This window comes from Canis lupus, chromosome 10, assembly GCF_011100685.1.
Source record: "Canis lupus familiaris isolate Mischka breed German Shepherd chromosome 10, alternate assembly UU_Cfam_GSD_1.0, whole genome shotgun sequence".
NCBI classification, from domain to species: domain Eukaryota; kingdom Metazoa; phylum Chordata; class Mammalia; order Carnivora; family Canidae; genus Canis; species Canis lupus.
Window position 1 is genome coordinate 63,752,794 of NC_049231.1, and position 22,018 is coordinate 63,774,811.

The window sequence follows — 22,018 nt, forward strand, 5'->3', positions numbered from 1 at the left end:
AAATTTTGGAATTTAGGAAGGCAACCAATGGATTTGTTGAGAATAACTGAATTTTTGTTCTGAAATGAGAATTTTGATATTTAAGTGTTTTGTCATAGATGATGAAGAATATTTTGCTTTTAATGCATCATTTATTATGGATTCTGCTACGTCCCTTTCTTGCTAAGGAAGTAGGGGGAACTCCTAATTAGTGTGGCCCAAGAACTATTCTGTTTCTTCTAGGCTCTAGAAATCTCTTTGTCTTAGCTTCCTGGGCTATGATTCTATTTCTCTTTTCAGGGCCCTTATTTCTAGTGTCAGGTTTATAGGCTTTGCTTATGTATTTCTCAAAGTGCAGTTTTTACCATTTTTTTTCTATAGCAGGTTTGCTTTCTTGCAAAACGCTGGCTGTCTGCTTTACTGAGCAGCAGGAATGGCTACAGGTTGCTGCAGTTTTCCGTCTCTCTAACCTGAGTGTTCTGGGGCCACGTTGTGTCTGTTCTAGTCACTTTCTGTGACATGGATATAAGGGGGAGGATTTGGCCATGTTTTAACACCATTTGCATCCTTACCTTCTCTTACTCACACCTCTCTCCCCAAATAAGTAGCAACTCGTAGCACTTTCCAATAGGATGTAACATTAATATCTCTGCCAGTAAAGAAGACCCAGAAATAAAACTAAACTTACTATTTTCAACTTTGCACAAGATCACAATTAAAATTCTAAGAAGGGATTTTTAAGGAGACATTAGGATTGAATAAAAGGTACAGCATAGGAACTATGTCAATGGTACCATAATAGTGCGATACGGTGACAGATGGCACCTGCACCTGTGGTGAGCACAACATAAGGTATAAAGTTGTTGAATCACTATGTTGTACACCTGAAACTAATGTAATATTGTGTATCAACTCTGCTCAAAGAAAAAAGACACTAAGATTATTTGTAAATTTTGATTCTCCTTATCATCTCAGATCCTTATTACCATAGGGCTTACTGACTATGGCAGATGGCAGTTTCCAAAGATGGCTGCAACAATATGTCCCACCCCACACGTTCTTCTATATGTGACATTGCTCCTTTCCCATCAAGAGATCACTATTTCTCTACCCCTTTGAACCTGGAAAGGCCCCATGACTGCTTTCACAATAGAATATAGTGGAATACGGTGGAATAAGTGGAAGTGATGTTGTGCCAGTTCTGGGCTTTGCCATTAATTGGCCTGGCAGTTTTGAATCCTGCCTCTTAGAAGCCAGCTGCTATGTAAGAAGTGTGATGACCCAGGATGATGACAAGAATCCCAAACCACACTAAAATACTCTTAGGGTGAAAGGCTACGTAGGGACAGAAAGAAGCCAGGGAGCACTGAAGCTCTGGACATCAGAGCCAAGGAGCCACCTTGGACGTCCATCCCAGCAGAGCCTTCAGAGGACTTTGTGACTGTAACTACATGAGAGTCCCCAAGCAAGAACTTCCCAGTGGAGTCTTGTCAACCCACAAAACTATGAGTTAATGAAATTCTGTTTTGAGCCACTAAGTTCTGAAGTGGTGTGTTAAGCATCAATAGAAAGCTGGAACACAACCTATGGTGACCAAAGCAGAGTCTAAGGGCAACCCTTCTTTCCTAGCTTTGAATGGAGTAGCTCTGTATTCATCTATCTTACGTTTTGGGATTCTTCATAAGAAATTATTTAGAAAAGAGTGGCTCTGCCTCTTTAAAAAGTCTGACCATCACTGCCATGGATGATTAAAAATTGGCTAAATACAGGTGGACTATCCTTGAGGACCATAAAAAACATCCGATCTTCCCTGATTTCAAAGGTATCTTTCTTTAGACACAGACGTACTTATGCCATTCTAGATGGATCTGTCTTTATATCTGATTTCCAAAGCGCTTGATAAAGGGTTCCGATGTCAGTTTCTAGCAGTCTTCACTATCGGGAAATTCTTTCTCAACAGAGACTCATAGACAATGGCCTGTGCCCTACTCCTGCCCTCGTTTGAGTTCAGGAAAAGGAGTTTGTGGCATCTCTCTCGGTGATCTGGACCATAGCTCTTAGGAGAGAGCAGAGATCACTTTCCTTGGTGCCATTATCCTGTGTTAAGTACAAGATGATGACGAAATGCATCTTCACAGGGGCATCCATTTTAAATAGAAATGGCTTCTTCATAAAACTTGCACATCCTATGGCCCTGAGCTTTGCTTAAAGCATATGAAGTACCCTTGCCAATCAAAACCATTTTTCCTTCAACACTGAGCAGAGTTATATGTAAAAAGATTTCCTGAAAGACTTTCAGCATGCTCAGCTAAGAGCAGTGTTTTGAGTCTTGCTGCACTAGTGTGCTGGTTCCTTTTATCATTCGGACCATCTGTGATGAAGTCTATTTTGTTAACTCAGAAAACCTCAATTTCTGTAAGACTTTAAGATGAGGCATTAACATATTTTTATGGATTGTGCTACCATTATGGTTTTGGAGACTTCTCATTTCTGTTATTAAAAAGAAAAACCCTGCCATCTAAGCTTCTCATAAGAAACTATTTTTACATTTATAATCTTTAAAGATGCTTATGAAAAGAAGTGCTTTGAACTCTTTCAGTAAGATTTAGCTCAGTCTAAAGCTTAACAACAATGTAATTTGAGTGAGGGTGTCTGATCCTACCTGTCAGAGATGCTGCAGAAAGATACATAAATCACAGCCAGAATCTCATCTGAAACCAGTTTAAAAATTCATGCAGCTAAGAGTCGTTCCTGTGTGATCTGGTTTCTTAATACTACAGTATACCCTGAGTACTGGGATTTCAGAGCTGGAATGCACCTTGAAACTCACTTTATCAGGCTCCTTTGTGCTGCAGATGAGTAAACTGAGGCCATGCATCCTGACTCAGTGTTATCAGAGTGTACCTCCTCCAGCCAGCAGGGGCACCGGGAACTTGCTAGAATGCAAAACCCAGGCACCGCCGCAGACCCGTTGCGTTGGAATCTCCAGTTTGAAGGTCTCCGAGATCGTATGTGCTTCATGGACCCATTACTTTGAGAAACGCTGCCCCATACACACCACATTGTTTCCCAAGAGAAGGACAAGACTTTGGGATCAGATCGTTCCAGATTCAAAAATCCAGATTTTTCACTGACTTGTAAAGTAGCCTTAAGCAAGTCACTTAAGATGACTTTGCTCCTCCTATTCCTCGATAGTTCAGTGGGGATGATCATAACCCACACTGGAAGGTTCCCGTGGAACTTAAAGAACATTTGTGTAGTTCCTACTTGAGTGCCTGATAGTAGACCTTCGATAAATGGGAACTGCTGCTGCTACTCCCACTCCAACTCCTGCTCCCAGCACAACTACAGCTCTGCTCTGCTGATCTACTAATACTACTGTTGCTGCTACTGCTAATACTCTCCTGCTGCCACTGCTGCTACTCCGACCACTGCCGATGCTCCTGCTCCTGCTGCTCCTGCCGCTGCTGCTACTCCACCACCAGCAGCACCATGGTTATTAGTATCTGCAAGAGGAAAAGTAACCAGTCCTATACTGCCAAGTGACCAGAGTGAAACTGGGGCTCAGGTCTCCCGACTGTTCCTCCAGGGCAGCTTTCGCTGGACCTAATCATTTCCCTTCTCTTTGAAGTACAGCTGAACAATGCCAGAGCCAACATTCTTATTTAAGACACTTCAGTTTTTGGAGTAGGATATAGAAAAAGGAGACTGCTTTTTAAAGATTTCCCTTTAAACTTCCTCAAACAATAAAGTCAGTTTGCTCAAATCTGTGTCCTCCCAAAGCGTCACAGCCTCCACTCAGTCTGAAACACTTCTAGGTGGCAGCTTCTGTTTCTTTCACCTGTAGAACGCTGCCTTTCTCTAATTTTGCTTCTGGCCCCAAAAAACCTTTCCATAGAAAAGTATACTTGATCTGATAGTACATGTATGTTCCTAGAAAACAGGAGCTGTGTTGAACTGCAGGGTGACCTTAATTTCTTAAATGAATTTTGTGTATTTCTGTCCTCGTCCTTTCAGTATTCAGTCCTACACTCAAGATATGTAACCCTACTCTGAACAGTTGTAAAAAAAGAAAAAACTTTCAAAGTATGAAAATAAGATCCTGCCATTTTGTAAACTGAATTAGGCATTGATTTCTTTCCTTGAGGTCCCAGAATGACTTCTGGTCCCTGTACTGAGAACTGAAGGCACATGACCTAATTTGAGCACATTGGTTAACATACTGTAACCCCTTAGCCTCAGATATATTGGATTCCAAAAAGTTATAAATCCCCTGGCTGGTGAAATAATATATTTATGTGAAAAACATCCAAATATCCCAACAAGATCTAAAAAAACACTCAGCAACTATAGATACCTGACAGATATTCCTCTCTCATTTTGCTAAGAAAGTGTAAACAGAACAGGATTGTACTTAGGACCAGTTTCAGGTTTGGTCCCACTGCAGGAGATAGAGCAATGCCACAATTTATAAGGAATTGCATGGCCTAAGATGGATGGACACCATGAAAGTTGTGCATCTGAACCCATGAGGAGGCTTATGAATCCCAGGGGAAGAGTTCTAGGGTGAAGTGGAAACCCTTAACAAGCCGTGGTAGGAATGATACATCTCATTAATATCCAAAATATATAAGCAACTCACAACAACAAAACAACTCAATTAAAAAATAGGGAAGGACCAGAATAGATATTTTCCCAAAGAACACATACAGAAAACCAACGGCACAAGAAAAAATGCTCAACATCACTAATCATCAGGGAAATGCAAATCAAAACCACAGGGAGATATCACCTCACACTGTTAGAATGGCTAGTATCAAAAAGACAAGAGATAAGTGCTAGCAAGGAGATGAAGAAAAGGGAATCCTTGTGCACTGCTGGTGGGAATATAAATTGGTTCTGTCACTGTGGAAAGCAGAATAGAGACTGCTCAAAAATGAAAAATAGAACTACCATATGATCCAGCAATCCTACTTCTGGGTATATAGCCAAAGGAAGTGAAAACAAGTTATCAAAAAGATATCTGCACTCCCACGATCATTGCAGCATTATTCACAATAGCCAAGGTAATGGAAACAACCTATGTGTCTCTTGACAGATGAATGAATATGAAAATATGGTGTGTGTGTGTGTGTGTGTGTGTATATATATATATATAAATATTCCATATATATTATATATATAATACAATGTTATATTATTGTTACATTATATAATATAATGTAATATTCAGCCATTAAAAAGCCATTAAAAAGAAAAAATATCATGTTATTTGAGACAACATGGATGAATCTGGAGGACATTATACTAAATGAAATAAGCCAGACATGGAAAGGTGAGTATTGCATGATCTTACATATATGTGGAATCTAAAAAAAAAAAAAAGTTCAACACATAGTAACAGAGAGTAGAATGGGGATGGGGATAGAGGGAGATATTGATCAAAGCTATACATATAAACTTCCCTTATAAGATGAGTATGTTATGGAGACCTAATATATAGCATGGTGACTATTGTCAATAATAGTGTATTGTATACTTGAAATTTGCTAAGAGAGTAGGTCTCAAGTGTTCCGACCACACACACTAAAAAAGTAACTATGGGAGGTGATAGGTATGTTAGTTTGATTATGGTATCATTTCACTATATATATGTACCTAATATCACTTTATACTTTATATAGTTTTTATATAGTTTTTACTCATCAAAAATAAAATTTTTATTTTTATTTTTTATTTATTTATTTTTTTTTAAATAAAATTTTTAAAAAATGAAGTGAAATGATGTACTTCATCCTCTTATGGAGGTGAAAAAGCACTGGGTTTTTCATCTCCGTGAGGTGGGGAAAAAGCAGGACTTGGCTGCTACTAGAACAAGTGGGTGCAGTAATAGGTTTCCAGTTTGAGGGCCGTGTCTCATGCTTGCTCAGTTTAGCAAGCACTGTACTTTGCACTTTTAACAAAACTTAAGCATTCGTAGGCATCCAAATGAATCAGAAGATCCAGTATATATTTTTCAAAGCACTCCCCTCTGCATGCGCGTCCTTGCACGCACACACACAAAGTGGCTAAATTCATAAACAAGCTGCTTTATCAGGGTCAGAGAACCTTAGCATGGATCCAAGTGAGTTAAAAGCCATGGATATAAATAAGAAGTCAAACATTTCCTGAGTGGGGACCTAAGTCCACAAATACACTGTGCTGTCCCAAATTCCAAAGGCAGTATTTCCCAGAGTCTTAAAAGAGGTCCTTTTAAATTTTAAAAAATTTATCTATTTGTTTATTTATTTTCTAAGTACTTGTACATTAACTAAATACAGCTCCAAGTACTTTAGAAATGCTAATGCACTTAATAACGTAAACATTCTTTGCCAGGTAGGTACTCCTCATATCCTCCTTTTACAGATGAGGGAATAGAGTCACAGAGAGTTTAAGTAACTTGCTTGAGGTTAAACAGCAAATAAATGGCAGGATAGGAACTCGGGCAGTTTAACTCTACAGTCTATGCTATTCACTTATTGTGTTACATTATGAGGTTCTATGTCGCAATTTCCTTTATAACTAGCTGGTAGATAAATTTGTTAGCTTGTAGTACTAACAAAATCAAGATGGTGAGTTCAGTACTTGAATGTGCCAATTATTGAGACTCTGCCTATAGCAATAGATAATCTGTAGTTGTTTGTTTGCTTTTAAGTGGGCTCCACGTGGGGCTTGAACTCACACCCTGAGATGAACCTGATCCGAAATCAAGAGTCGGATGCTCAATTGACTGAACCACCCAGGCATTCCTGTAGTTTGTATCTTTAATTTCAAAGTCCTCAATTATTTTTTTTAAGATTTTATTTATTTATTCATGAGAGACAGAGAGAGAGAGAGAGAGAGAGAGGCAGAGACACAGGCAGAGGGAGCAGCAGGCTCCATACAAGGAGCCCGACGTGGGCCTCAATCCAGGTCTTTAGGATCACACCCTGGGCAGAAGGCAGGCGCTAAACCGCTGGGCCACCCGGGCTGCCCCAAAGTCTTCAATTAATTATTAGCTAACTTTTTCAACTCACAAGACCTTTTAGGGCCACATGTTCTTATATGGTACAAGTATAAAAAGGAAGCTAAGCATTATTTCTAGAACATCCTAAGGTTGCAATACAAGGGACCAGGTATAAATGCCCAGAGCTTACCAGAGATTTGTAAGAGAGAATTTAAAATGAGACTAAAAATAAGTTCTCTGCCTGTTGAACACCTCAGTGCTTTCCTTCCCTGCTGCTCTTTGCATGAGAATCTGCCCCACAGGTCAGGGTTTATTATAGGTTGGAAAAGTTTCCAATAGCCAGCCACAAACTCGGGAATCAAAATCTCCCAACACACATAAAAAACAAAAAACTTCCTTAATCTGTAGCCAGAAGTGCTTCTGGGCCTTGGAACTGCCCCATTGTGCCTCGGCCACTCCAGCACAGACAGCCGGAGGGTTGCCATGGAGGCAGGGACCCAACTGTGTGGGCCGGTTTCAATACCCAGCAGCTGCTCACTTCAGAAAAGCAGGATGACAGCCCAGTTCTGAATGAGCATTTTTCTCTGGGTTTCGACCTGACCTGCATATTGTTTTCTCATTGAATTTCCTTTTATTTATTTTTAAATATCAACTTTCCTTGAACTTTCCCTCTCGTTCGTGTTGCATTTGGCAGGACTACAGCATTTCTCTTTCCTTCTGTAGAAAATGTGAAGTTGTTTTTTTTTTTTTCCTTTAACAGTTCCTGAGGTTTTCCCTGTGCCTTCTTTATCTTCCCCACCCACGCAGCCACCCACCCACGCGCGCACACACACATACACACACCCCTTTGCCTCATTATGTGAAGACCCAGCACAAACCCACTGAGTTTCATTACTTCAAGAAGTATGAAGCCCAGATAACCCCCCCAAACTCTCCCTGATTCACCCAACATCAGACTCATTTCATACGTCCTGTGCAAGTTTGGAGGTGAAACAGAAAAATGACCCTTTACTCACATTATTCTGGCCACGATCAGACAATCTATGTTTTAATCCTAAACATATACTTAATACACAGTTGATGAACAATGGTTTTTCTTCCGCTTTGTTTACATGTTGGCAAAATGCAAAGAATATAAAAATTTAAAGACTCCTGATATGATATCTGACTCCCTTCTCATGGGGATTATAGAAAACCTGCTCTTGATGCAAGACAAGAGCTGCACTATATCTAAGATGGATTTTGCCCCCTTCAGCTCTTGAGGGGTTTGGAATAACTTGGAAGTGAAGTTTGTGCTGCTGTTGAGCTCTTTTTTTTTTTTTTTTTTTATGAACTTGAAGCAATTTGTTTACAAGTTTGTTGTTACTAAAGACTGTCAGAGAAAAATGTTTGTGGACATAGTATCCAAAAGGCTGCCAGCACCCAGAACTTGCTTGGTATTCAAAGGAGAGCTCATCCAACATTATCCTGCACACTGTATAATTACTTGCATGTTGAGAGCCAAAAAAGGGAATGCAATCCTGTGAATGTGTGTTTATACTGAAGATTTTGAGAAGCAAAACAATTCAGCAAGCATTCTTCATCTCCAGCATCTGGGAATAATTAATTTGCTTGGGATGGTTTATAGCATGAAGTTGATAAAGTTGTCTGAAGCTTTGAGGCCATTTGCCTTATTTAAAACTTTCTGCTTTAGGGTTTTACATTGTGGCTAATTTTAGTAAATCTTTTTATTTTTAATCCTAAAATGCTGTGACAGGGAAGAACCTTCTGCTTATGGTTTCTTGATCATTTTCTTTTTTGGTCTTATTCCCACTGTGCTCAGGAAGCTGGCGCTCACACACCTCCCGCTCCCTTCTTCCTCCCTGTGTGATGCTGCAAGGAACTCTCAAAAGTGAGGCCCTGGAAAAGGTAGTTGAGTTTTTACATATTGTTTTCAGTAAACACTTATTGGAGCTCTGAAGAGTCCCTCTGGAGCTCCATTTTACAAATTTTAGGCTGGGACACTGGAGATTGTCAAGAGAGACTCTCCATCCATTACTTTATGGAAAGTATTGTGACAAGTTCTAATGGTTTATATTAGGTGCTACATTCCTTTAATTGTGACTTTTAGGAAGAAAGCACAGTCTATACAGTTGACCCTTGAGCAGCACCAGGGTTGGAGTGCCAACCCTCCGTGCAGTCAAAAATCCATGTGTAACTTTTGACTCTCCAAAAACTTAACTACAAATAGCCTACTGTTAACCAGAAGCCTTACTGATAACATGGACAGTTGATTAATACATATTTTGTATGTTATATATATATATACACACACACATATATAACACATACATGTATACATATATATAATACATACTGTATTCTTACAATAAAGAGAAAAGAGAGTGTTATTAAATCATGAGGAAAAGAAAATGCATTTACAGTACCATACTATTAAAAATCCACATACAATATAAAAAAAATAAAATAAATAAAAATCCACATACAAGTGGACCTGTGTGGTTCAAACCCATTGTCGTTCAAGGGCTGACTGTACATACAATGTCTTCTCTATCCAACCTAGCCTTCCGATGTGTTGCAGGGAGCTTATCAGTCCCCGGGGAGTCTCCTTCGATTCCTCACTAGGGCATACTAGAATGAAACACAACTGTTACTCTGACCTTAGTTTAATTTGGGATTTCAGAATAAGAGCAAATGTCTTATTTTTGTTGGCTGAGTGTTCCAAGTGTTTAACAGTGTTAAAAGTTTTCTATGGCACTTTTGAAAGCTCAAATTTCACAACATCCAGCTCTTTTCTTTTGAATCCTGCTGAGAAACAAACTAAGGAAGTCCTTAAATATAGCCAGGCTTTCACCCCCACCTCTCTCTTTTCTCAGAATTTATCTCCACACTTTGACAACTGTTTGAAATTGCTTGTGGCCTATATTTCAGATCTCTTTGGACTAAATATATGTCGTTGTCCTTCACAGTCAAAAATAACTTCTAGAAAGATTTCTGTTTATGGGGGTTGTACTCACAAAGAGTAACCAGCCTGAGCTTCAGTCCTCAGGTTGGCACACTCACTGCCCTAGAACCAGATGATGCTCACTCAGAGAGCTACTTTTGCTTTTCTGTCTCTACACTCCCACTCTGTACAGTGTGACACTTTCCTGTTCCCTCCTGAAGGCTCAGAAGCAGGGACTGGATCTTACATCAGTCACTTAGGTACTCTCATGGGACCACTCTCAAAAGCCAGTGCATGGTCCAGTGACTGGACTGGTACTGGCTAGTCATGAGTTTTCTCAGATCTGTTTTCTGATACAAAAAAAAAAAAAGTAAGTTCCATGAATATAGAGAACTTCCCTTTCATGTTTACCACTGTACTTCATCATGTAGAAAAATTCCTGGTGCGTATCTTAATAAATATTTGACCAATAAGTAAACAAAAGGGTAAGTAGATGTGCGGGATGGCGTGAGATTTTCCTGAAGCTGAATTTATTCATTTTTCAGAACTCCTAATAGTATGTTCTTATTTTTCCCTTTATAATGCATTTATTTTATAAAAATTATTAAATAAGGTAAAAACATTATTAGGGAGATTTTAGGCCAAAGGGAAATATCATGCAACATGATATTGGTTCCCCAAATTCTTGCACTCATCCATAAAACTCAGAATGTGGAAATCACAGCCCCCAAAGCATGTTCTCTCTTGCTGTTGCCTTGTCTCTCATGTTACTATCCTTTTCTTCATAAGAGTTGCCTCAGAAGGGGTAACAAAAGGTTAATTTATATGAGCCAAGGTAAAAAACATAATGTGGATTCTGAATCCCCATGTAGCTGAGCATCCACTTAGTGCCAGCCCCTGTCCTGTGCACACTCACACACTATCCTGCCTCAGTTCTGAGATACTAATTATTACTTCCCTTTTACAGAGGTAGTGACAAGTAAGCTCAATTTTGGGTGGCTACCTCCTCCCCCAACACAAGGAAGATCTAGAGGGGTGAGGAGGTCTGAAAGAGGTTAATGGAAGATGTGGGATGAAACGATGCTTTGCCAATCAGTGGTGATTTGGTTGGGAAGAGAATGACATTGTGATAAGAAGGAAAGGTGAGCACACTGTGGTTTGGAACAGAGTCCAGACTGACCTAAATGGAAAGCAAGCAGCAGATACGAAGGCTGTGGATGCACCGATTGCCAACTCCATCATTTTGCAAGCACGAAGCTTCAAAACTTGGTATGTTCTGAAGCTTGCTGGCTTCTTGGGTTTCTATTCAGCCAGTCAATGCCCTGAAAGACACATTTGTCTCTGAATTTGTTTACTTGACTATTTTTGGCTTCACCTAATGTTGCTTGGGAAGATGATTGTGCTCTTAACTGCTGGTCATGTTTTCCTATTAAATTTCCTTTCCTATTAGATTCTCTTCAGACCTTAGTATACAAGCTCATAAGTCTCTAAGCATAATCAGTCAATAGCCCTGCAGCCAAGTGTGCGCTGCATTCCAAGTTTGTGTAAGAGCTCAGACTATTGGCCCCATTACTGTATCTGTAAGCTCAGTGTAAAAATTGTGTGACATTAATCTTATAAGGGGCTTACTTTTCCCAGTGGCGAGAGCCTATGGACCTAAGGATATGTGCACCATTGTTAACTCTGAATCATCTCATTTGCAGAGTGAAAAGCTGATAAACTTGACGATGTGTGTATATGTGAAGTACCTCGTTTAACGACAGGTGGTAAGTGTTCAATAAATTGTTACTACAGTGGATTCTCATTATTTACGGGTTCTATATATATGAATTTGCTTACATCCTAAAATTTATGTTTAACCCCAAATCAATACCCATGGCACTTTCATGTTCATTCATAGACCTGCGCAGAGCACTGAAAAATTTGAGTCACCTGATATACACATGCCTAGCTGAAGTTGAACAAAGTAACACCATTTTTGCTTTAGTTCCCATACTATAAACAAATGTCCTTTTTTCTAATCTATTTGGTGCCACATTTTCCACATTTTTGTGCTTTTCACTGGTGATCTTGTTATTTAAAATGATTCCTAAGTGCAGTGCTGAGATGCTTTCCAGGCTTCCTGAACACAAGAAGCACCTTTTAAAGAGCTATATGTGTTAGATAAGCTTGATTAAGACATAAGTTAGAGGGGCGCCTGGGTGGCTCAGTCGGTTAAGTGGCTTCCTTCTGCTTAGGTCACGATCCCAGAGTCCTGGGCTTGATCCCCTGAGCCCTGCTTCTGGTTCCCTGCTCAATGGGGAGCCTGCTTCTTCCTCTCTCCCTTCCCCTGCTTGTGCTCTCTCTCTCTGTATCAAATAAATAAATCTTAAAATAAAAAAAGACTAAGTTACAATGTTGTTGGCCAAGAGTTCAATGTTAATAAATACATAATATATATTAAATGAGGAAATAATGTGTCTTTAAACAGGAACATACTAAAGTTATGCATTAATAAGTTGATGAAATGGTGACAGATCTTGAGAGGGAAAGAGAATTATTTCCGCCATGGCCATTTTTAATACTATATATATATATATATATATATATATATATATACACACAAATATACATAAATACATGGGAACTAGGTATATGTCTATACACATATATATGTACATTTCTATTAATCCTAGTAAAGGAAAAAAGACAGTACTTGGCAAGAAACTATGAAATATATTCAGTGATTGTATAGTGCTATTAATGTTTGACTTTAAATTGATATGCATATTATAAAGTATTGACATATTAAAAATTTAAAAAAGAAACTGTGACCACAGGCTCACAGGTACCTAACCCTGCATTCTCTCTAGGAACAATGGTTTCATATTTGCAAATCAGTGTTCCCAGCAACTTGGCACCGCGAATAGTGATAATCTACTGCATTTATTGTTGTAGTTATTCAAGAGAGCCAAACTCTGTGGTTGCTGCCTAAGTCCAATCTATTAAGAGTATCAGTGATTTTGTTAAGTTAAATCAGAGTCCATCATCTTTCCTCTGCTTCTACCTTATCCAGATTCTCAAAGTGGTGTCTCTTCATGGTCCCCATTCAATGCAATATCCTTTCAGTTCCTGAACTGATCTCATCTAGGTTAATAATCCCTGATTCATTTGTTAAGCTTGGTATGACCTCCATCCCCTACTCTTGCCGGACCTGGATACCTACTAGAGTGATTGACTTCTCAGGTTGATCCCTCAAGTCTACTTCACAAGCCATCATCCTGGAATTCTGTGCCCAAGGATGAGGCCTGAGTGTCTATATCACCACTGAATCTCATTACCTCCACATTTCCTACAAATAAGGATCTACCATGTGACAGATACCCACCCAGTTAAGCCTTTATTCTCACAAGGGAGAGAGAGCTATAAAGAGATGTAATATAATGTAGTCAATGAGGTGTAGATGACACTGTGGGAGTGTGGTAGGGAGATAGTAAATTCAGGAAGGTAATATCACTTTGCAGAAAACTGATATTAGACCCTAGTCTTGAAGAATAAGGAATAGCCAGGCAAAGAAGAAGATGAAGGCTGCATAAAGATGTTTTGGATTGGGGCTCCTGGATGGCCTAGTCAGTTAAGTGTCCAACTCTTGATCTCGGTTCAGGTCTTGATCTCAGAATTATGAGTTCAAGCCCTACATTGGGCTCCAGTTTTTAAGTGGAGCCTATTTCTAAATAAATGTTTTGGATTAATGGAACAGCATAAGTGAAGGCAAAGAGGCATGATAAAGCATGGATTATTCTGAAAATAACAGACACTTAAGTTTAACTGGGTATAAAGTGCAAAAGAAGAGACATGGGGGATGAGGCTGCCTACGGAGATCTGTCCTATCAGCAGCCTATTCATTGTGTCAGTCTTGGGGAGCCAATAAAACAGTGTAGCTCAAATACATGGCTGAATTTGAGTTATACAAAGACCACTCCGATGCCTATTTGGAGAATGGGTCTGAGGGATGTCAACCTGGAGACTGGAAGACATTTTTTTAAGTTTCTAATAGTTCTGGTGGGAAAGAGTAAGGTCCTGAATGAGAGCAAAGGGACTGAAAGGAAAATATGATAGATCACGCTACGGTAACAAATGACCCCCCATCCATTTCAGTGGCTCATCATGGAAGTGTATATTTCTCAATTATGCAGTTGGCTGGGCTTCTTTGACTTGGTGACACTACCATCTCAACACAAAACCTCTGCATTCAACACAACAGGAAAAAAGGAATGTTTCAGGTAAAGAGAGCTAAGAAATTTTTTTTTTACTACCTTAGCCCAGAAATAAGATATGAATTTGTATTCATGTTTCATTGGCCCACACTAGTCATATGGCTGTAGTTAACTGGAAGTGGGATGGGAAGTATCATCTCTTATATGCCCAGAAAGAAAAGGAGAATTGGATATTGGTGAACACTGATGATGTTTACCACAGTCAAGGTCATGGTGGAATAGAGAAGGGATAGCCACTGTCATGAAATATGCACTGAGCTAGGGATGCAGATGGAGAGGTGAAAGAAGTTTATTATAAACTTCAGGCTTTTAGCTTGGGAAAATAGAGGCTGATGGTGCCAGCCAGTGAGACAGGGAAGGATGAAGCAGCACCATATTTGAGAGTAAAATAATGGTTTGGGGGATACATGAAACATCCTAAGGTAAGCATTGTATCCAGAGTGGGGTAAAAGGTAATGTAGGGCAAAGCTGAAGGCAGTTACAGTGTTTGAATAGTAACTGAATCATGGTCATGATTGGAAGGCAAAGCAGACAAATCACCAAGAAGAAGGTATTTTGGGGAAAAATATAGATTAGTGCTCCAGGCTGCTTTCAGCAACAGGCACATATTTATTTGCCGGATGCTTTGAAATGTGTATGTTAAAGATGTAATTAAATGCCTGACTGTGCTCTGAACCTTAGCTAGCGAGTGAGGTCCTGGTTTTCCATCTCTCTGTAACCACCTAACGTCCCTGGGCCTGGTTCCTGTTCCCATTAATGAGCCTTCTGTAGCCTGGCCACATGTAGGCAGCCCTGCTTCACCCCTGTCTAATCATACCATGGAATAGCTCTTATCTGGCACCAAGGCCATAACCCTAACAGAGCTTGCTACATCATTTAGACCCTGCTTCGGACACTTACCCCAGGTTAAACTCTCGTGTTAGACAGTTCCTCCAAACCCCATCATGAGTCCCTTACAGAGGCCATTGCCTGACTCTTGCTCATTAGCCTTCCTGCCAACTCAGAAGACTGTGGTCCAGCTTGCCGCAGGCCATATCCTTAGGAATTTAAGAAGGTCAGTAAAAGCAATGGTTTTGTATGTTTTCCCCAGAAAATATTTACAACCAGTAAAGGATGCAATTTCTCTGAGATTCTAGAGTGAGAGGTGAAAGGCATTATATAGGAACCAGCCTGGAAGCAATAAGACAATTGGTGGAGAGGTAAGCTTGCTCCTAGCTGGACATAGGACTCCATGTCCAAAGTCCATAGCTGCTATTACAGGGGACCGAGTGTAAGGAAGAAAGAATTATCAGAAAGCTCATAGCAACTTCAGGAAATAGGTCAACTACCATCCTCATGCCCCCTGTACCTGGACCAGATGAAAAATCTATGATCAAGCCTATAGGAAGACACAACAGATCCACTGTGACTGTAGGAAATAAGACTTGGAGTCCAGGAAAGTGGAGCAGGACCATGGCTTCAGGAACACCAAGTGTCAGAGTTAGGTTGCAGAATCACATTGTTTTAAGAGTTCTGGTCTAAACCAAGCAAGAACGAGGATGGATAGTCTTACCTCCTTCCCTCTGCCCCCAGGAGAAGAAAGGCTGGTAAAGTAGCAGGTGAGGAGAACCTTGATCAGGGCATGGGGCAAGGCAGGCCTTCTCCAACACAGGTTAAACCATGAGACCCAAGCATAAGGGGATCAAGTAGGCATTCTGGCTGCGACAGGGGCCCCTCACGACAGCTCTACTTGACAGAAGCCTGAAGCCTTGGAGCCTCTCTATGACCTCTAACAACAGCTTCTTCCAGGCTCCCATTGGAACCTGGGGGAGCAGCTATGCCGGTTCAGTAGAGTCAGTATGCTTGGGAAGGTTGGAGGGAGGTAACCTGCTGTGACTGGAAGTTCACTGAAAAGACCGAGCTAGGGATGCTTGTAGACAGCAGCCAAGAGGAGACTCAGGGATAACTGTCAAAGCTGACACTCTATTACTTGTTCCAAAAGGTGACCATATTGGAGCGCCTGGGTGTCTTAGTTAAGTGTCTGCCTTCCACTCAGGTACGGGGATGGAGCCCAATATCGGGCTCTCTGCTCAGCAGGAAGTCGGCTTCTCTCTCTCCCTCTACTCCTCCCCCCACCCTTGCTCATGCACACACACTCTCTCTCACAAATAAATAAAGTGAAATAAAAGATGACTATATTTACAAATCAACTCTGGAGTGCTCAAGTTCACACTATTGCTTAATGCAATTAAAAAGAAGTAACACTCCAGGATTTTTTCTCTTGTTTATCCCTCTTGGAATTTATCTGTTAAAGAAATGATCCGGATTTCACTGATCGCATTTGTATGCTATTGTTTCAAGCATGCCTCTTGTAAGTTGTAATTATAAAGTGACACTTGGTTCTAGATACTTGAACAAATTCAGAGTTGATACTGAGGGAAAAAGTTACTCCATAGGTGGTTTTCCTCAGGAGGCAAATGGGTTTCTTTCCCCCAATTTTATCAAGATACAGTTAGCAAATAAAATTGTTTTGTAGTATAAAAAAGTTATTGGAACCAATACAAAAAAGAAGTAACAAATATGAAAATACATTATGTACTGTAACACGGAATAAATGCAGGATATTGAAACTGTTTAAAAGCTAGTTGTGTAGGTGGCTCAGTAGGTGGCTCAGTCGGTTAAGCGCTTGACTCTTGCAATTTCCACTCAGGTCATGATCTCCCAGTCGTAGTACTGAGACCCATGTCAAGTCCTGCTCTGCCCTGAGCTGAGTGCAGAGTCTGCTTGTCCCTCTCCAACTGCTTCTCCCTGCCAACCCCGTATGCATGCTCTCTTTCTAATAAATAAATAAATAAATAAATAAATAAATAAATAAATAAATAAATAAAATAAATAAATAAAGCTAGTCATGTAAAAATAGGCTTTGTACCCCCAATTCACGGAGTAGTGCTATGCTAAGTGTTTTATATACATTGTTTTATTCAGTCCCCCCCACAACTATAAGAGGTAGGTCTACTGTTATTATTTGCATCTTATAGATGAGGAAACCCAAGCTCACAGAGTATCTGCTTCAGGTCATGCAGCTAAGTGGTAAGCAGCGGAGCCTGTGGTCAAGCCTATATCCGTGTTGACTCCAAAGGCAGTACTTCCTCCAAGCTGAGAACGCTGCTGTGTCTTTGTTTCACGTGTCCAGCTGGGCTCTCCTCACTCACTGTCTGCAGCACCAGCTCTGGTCCCTACTGTCGGCCCCAGAGCAGCCTCTGGGGATCTTGAGCAAGGCCTGGTTCTGGAGGAGGGCTCCGTCCCCCGCAACAAGACCATGATGGCCAAGCTCTGGGCCTTATTGGGCAGCACTCACATTCCTGCTAAGCGCCCCAAGTAGGACAGATTCCTGACTGGGTGGAGAGAAGAATTCCTTGCATTCTTCAGCCGCTGTCCTCTATCCTCGAAGGAGCTCCTAATCTCAAGTGGGATGGGGTGGGGGGGATCCTTCATTTCTAATGTTTGGAATTACTCTGAATTAAGTCCTGTTGTCCAAACCAGGAGAAGGGAGGGGGACAAAGGGGTGGAGGGAGATTCAGGACCATTGAGACATGTACTTTTCCTTAGAACATGTTTCAGGATTGTTGAATCAGGAACTCACACTCTCTCAAGTCTCTAGGGCCTGTGAGGTCCTTGCATTTGACCTTCATGGTTGCCAGACGGTCTATATTGTTTGTCATTCTTATACATCATAGCATCCTAATATTAGTTATACTTTGAAAATAGAGCAGTCCAGATGTTTGCATGAATGTTATCTCTCTGCAATAATAACACCTACTTCTTTTATAAATAAATTTGTTTACTATGCTTTGCTACTTCTATGATCTCATTTGATCTTCATAAGAAATCTGTGAGGTTGGTATTATTTCCATTTCACAGAAGAGACATCTAATCTGGGAAGTGAGGTAACTTGCCTGCTGTCAAACAGCTGCCAAGGCAGAGGTGGCCTGTGACCAAATTTCCTGACTTCCCTCTACCACGTTTCACTCAAGGTCTCCCATTATGTCATCACAGATGCTACAAGGTGGTAACTGGGAGTCTTCCCAGTTAGTGGGTAACATCTGATTCTCCTTCCCAGAGACAGACTCCAGTGAGAGACTGGGGGTTTAGGGGCCCAGGGGGGGCTGGCTAGGGCCCAGGGACAGAATGTCCTTGTAGCTGTAGAGTATGAAACAAGAAAGTGATCCAGCATCTTGAGAAGCTGAGTCAAAAAGCCAAGCCAACCATCTAAGCTGTGATTTTCAAGGTATGGACTCTAGCCAACTGGTAGGCTACATGCAACTTCCTGATGTTCCACAAACTGATTCCCAAATGTAAGTCTTTTCTTTGGATCTTACTAGCAAATGGCCCTTGATGCCCTACATTTGCAGTGTGTGTCTGTGTGTGTGTGTTTGTCTAAAAGCTACTTACTAATAACTGCTGAATTGTCAAGAGTTGGTAGTATTTGATATTCATAAATAAAAATTTAGTATATAACTAGAGTTTACTGAGGGCTAAACTAAATATTCACCTTGCTGCCAGAAAACACCCTGCAATATTTGCAAACTCCCACTATAAACATACATGGGTAAATTGTTGAAGTATCCTCAGTTTTGGGGAAGATTGTTTTGTTAGCAGTATCAGTGCTCTATTGAGTTGCTTATTCTTTCCTGTGGTTTCTATCCCTGCTTTTTAATTATAAATGACCCTTCTTCACCTTCATCATCATCTATTTTGTTTGAGGTGTACTATTTTATTAACTCTGTGTTAGGATAGTGATATCTACACAGATCAACGTGATTTATGACCTATAAGTTCCTATAACAAAACATTAACACAAATATGGATTGCAGTATGCATAGAAGCCATCCATACCAATACTGCTAAAGCAGATATTTACATCATCTGAATAAAATGTGTTTGCACAGTGACAGTTTGTTGCTATCAGATAAATCTTTGAAAGGTAGGAAAGACTGGAGTGTGTGAGTCTTGGAGCCTTTTACCTCATGTAGGTGGAACTCAGTTCAAAAAGTTTGAGAATCACTGAGTGGCAAAGGAGAACTTGGGTTCATTATAGTGAGATGGGAAGGACTACAGAGAACAGAAGAGAGTGAACATTTGAAGGAAGCCTGGGAGGCAGAAATTGGAGAGATTTCTAGCTCTGAAGAAATTATGCCTACAGTGTCTCTTCAGATGTCTGTGGCCCAGCATAGATGTGGAAGGAACAGTTAAAAATGAACTTGTCCCCAGGGTGCGCTATAGGGTAGTTTGGCTTGGGCACTGTGCCAACATGCCCTGCCAGAGCAGGTAGGGGCTGAAATCCAGCTGTCCTTCACTGACTGTGATCTCTAGTGCCAACGAAGAGAAAGTTTTCTGTAATTTGCCTCTACAGAATGCCTTTTAGTAAACGACTTAGAAGTACCCTATGGGGCACCTGGGTGGCTCAGTTGGTTAGGTATCTGCCTTCGGCTCAGGTCGTGATCCCAGGTCCTGGGATCGAGCCCTAAGTCAGGCTCCCTGTTCAGTGGGGAGTCTGCTTCTTACTCTGCCTCTACTCCTCCCCCCTGCTCATGCTCTCTCTCTCTCTCTCAAATAAATAAATAAATAAATAAATAAATAAATAAATAAATAAATAAATAAAATCTTTAAAAATAAATAAATAAAAATAAAAGTGTCCCTACGTGCAAATTTTGACCCTTGAGATAAGGAAGTCCTGGGAAACTCTTTTTTTCATGGATACACCGAAGGTGGCCACTTTTGCTTCCAACCAGAGAGGATGGCTGAGTAAGCTAAGGATATTGAACAGGCATTCAAGTTAGGCTTGAAACTTAGAGTCCAATAATGTGCTTACATTTTGGCAAAGTCAGAACATGGGAAGAAAAGAGAGCCTAGATACAAAAGAAGGTCTTTCTTCAGTTTCTTGAAATGCCACCAAGAAAAACCTTCCAATACTGTAAGAAAGCCATCTAGAAGGAAGAACCCATGGAGAGATGTCTTCTTACCCTGAGAATCTTTGGGTTTGAATTCAGGCAAAAGGAAATCATCTGGTTATAATTAAAAATTGCAAGTTCCTTAAATGACGCAGGTCGAAATACGGCTACCCTCTTCAAAAAGCAGTTCTAAATCTAACCTGATGTATAATTTCATGAATACTTTATTATGAGCTTTACACCACTGTTAATCATTGTGTGTGTCCCATTTCATAAAGTGATAATAGTCTTCAAGTAAACCTTAGTGAATAGTAAGATATCATTAAAGGTAAGGATGTAAAATAATATTTAGTTTGGCTCCTGAAAGTTATTCATCTTGATTTCTTACCTGGTAACTATTGAGAGACATGAGCTGACATTGGCTGCTATTTCATGAACACATTTTGGTGACTGAGTTGCCCTATTCCTTTCAGAATTCACATTTCAAAAATGCCAATGGTAGGGTCAATGGTTACCTTTATTTGATTTATCCTGGTAACTGAGTGACCATTTTGTATGAATAAAGCTGAGGGTTCGCCCATGTCTGTAGTACACTAGCTACAGACAGTCCTGTGATCCCACAGGACTGTGGAAAATTCCCATGGAAGGTTGTTGGATTGTACGAGATCCGTTATTTTTGTTTTACCAACCCACAAAAGTCCAAGCTGTGGCATTGTTGGAAGGCTGGGCAGAAACCACAATGCATTAAAAAATAAATAATAATAATAAAACACCCTGAAAACAAAAACAAAACAAAAAACCAAAACACGAACCCCCATCTGTAATTGATGGAATTTAAATTCCCAAGGGCTACTGTCAAGTTCCATAACTTGCTCCCTTAAGCTATGAGTGGGCAGGCCTACACAGTCATTGTTTTTCTCAGTTCTTAACATGTGTAAGGGCCCAAAGGCATCAAATACAGGACCTTTGGAGGGTAAAGCCATAATAGCAGAAAAATGCAGCTTTTCAAAGGTCCAGATGAAGGAAGAAGGGGAAAATACTGTAAAAGCAATACTTTTTTCCCCCAAGATGGAATAGGGTGTGTTGTTTTGTTTCCCTTTTCGATTCATAACCTGGGGCCAGCACTAAAAAATAATAACAGTAACTAGCTCTGTAGAGTTCATAACATGCATCCGTGTAGTCAGCTTATTTGAGTTGCAAAGTAGCCCCTGTTATTAGATTCATTTAAATACAGAGAGCACCGTGCTTTAGAGAGGCTACCTGACTCACTGAAAGCAACTCAGCTTGACGGGGACAGCCTGCACCCCAAGACCCATCTTCTGACCCTAAAGTCTATGTTTTGCATTTTATCAGCATAATCTAAAGCAAACAGTGTCCCTTTTTTATTTGACCTCTCACAACAATTCATACCAGTTTAATCAATTTCCAAATAATGGAAAACTGAGTTAACTCTAACATCAACATCATACCTATTAGTTCAGGAACCTAGAAGCCTCTTGGCTGCTTCTACTGTTTTTACAACCCTTATAAGTTTAAAAAGCTTGATGATACCATAACCTCCCCCAGAAAATCAAGGTGACATTAATCTGAAATTTGGTCTAGAGGCTTCTTCTCATCTGTGGCAAATTTTACGTCACTGGTACATGTACCTAATAAATTTTAGCCATTGTCATTCCTTTATAATCACTTTAATTACTCTAGTAATTACTCTAGTATTTATATTTTTCCCTAGATTATTTTTGTTTTCTCTGTTTTATGTATTCCTTCACCTCATCTGACCCCAACCAGCTCTCTTAACATTTCAGTCTCTTCTCTGAAGGTCCTAGTAGGTAGCTTGCTCTTGGAGGTCTTAGAAAACCTCACATCCAGAGCACCTGGGTGGCTCAGTGATTGAGCATTTTGCCTTTGGCTGCCTTTGGCTCCC

General features: G+C 40.3%; 1 protein-coding gene and 1 long non-coding RNA gene across 12 annotated transcripts in view; both read left to right on the forward strand.

The window, feature by feature from the left end:
• LOC111097779 overlaps positions 1-14,170 on the forward strand; it is a 115,120-nt gene extending 100,950 nt beyond the window's left edge. The window contains exons 6-9 of one of the 3 annotated variants that reach the window (XR_005366137.1): positions 8,787-8,872; positions 11,076-11,177; positions 11,612-11,674; positions 14,046-14,170. This is a non-coding gene — a long non-coding RNA (uncharacterized LOC111097779). The remainder of the gene's footprint in view (positions 1-8,786; positions 8,873-11,075; positions 11,178-11,611; positions 11,675-14,045) is intronic. The other 2 variants (XR_005366138.1, XR_005366136.1) reach the window with 2 other exon arrangements.
• Positions 14,171-18,225: 4,055 nt separating this feature from the next.
• EHBP1 (EH domain binding protein 1) overlaps positions 18,226-22,018 on the forward strand; it is a 345,189-nt gene continuing 341,396 nt past the window's right edge. For 4 of the 9 annotated variants that reach the window (XM_038551390.1, XM_038551391.1, XM_038551395.1 and 1 more), the window contains exon 1: positions 18,226-18,498. The gene's annotated coding sequence lies outside the window, so the exon portion shown is untranslated. The remainder of the gene's footprint in view (positions 18,499-22,018) is intronic. The other 5 variants (XM_038551382.1, XM_038551389.1, XM_038551387.1 and 2 more) reach the window with 2 other exon arrangements.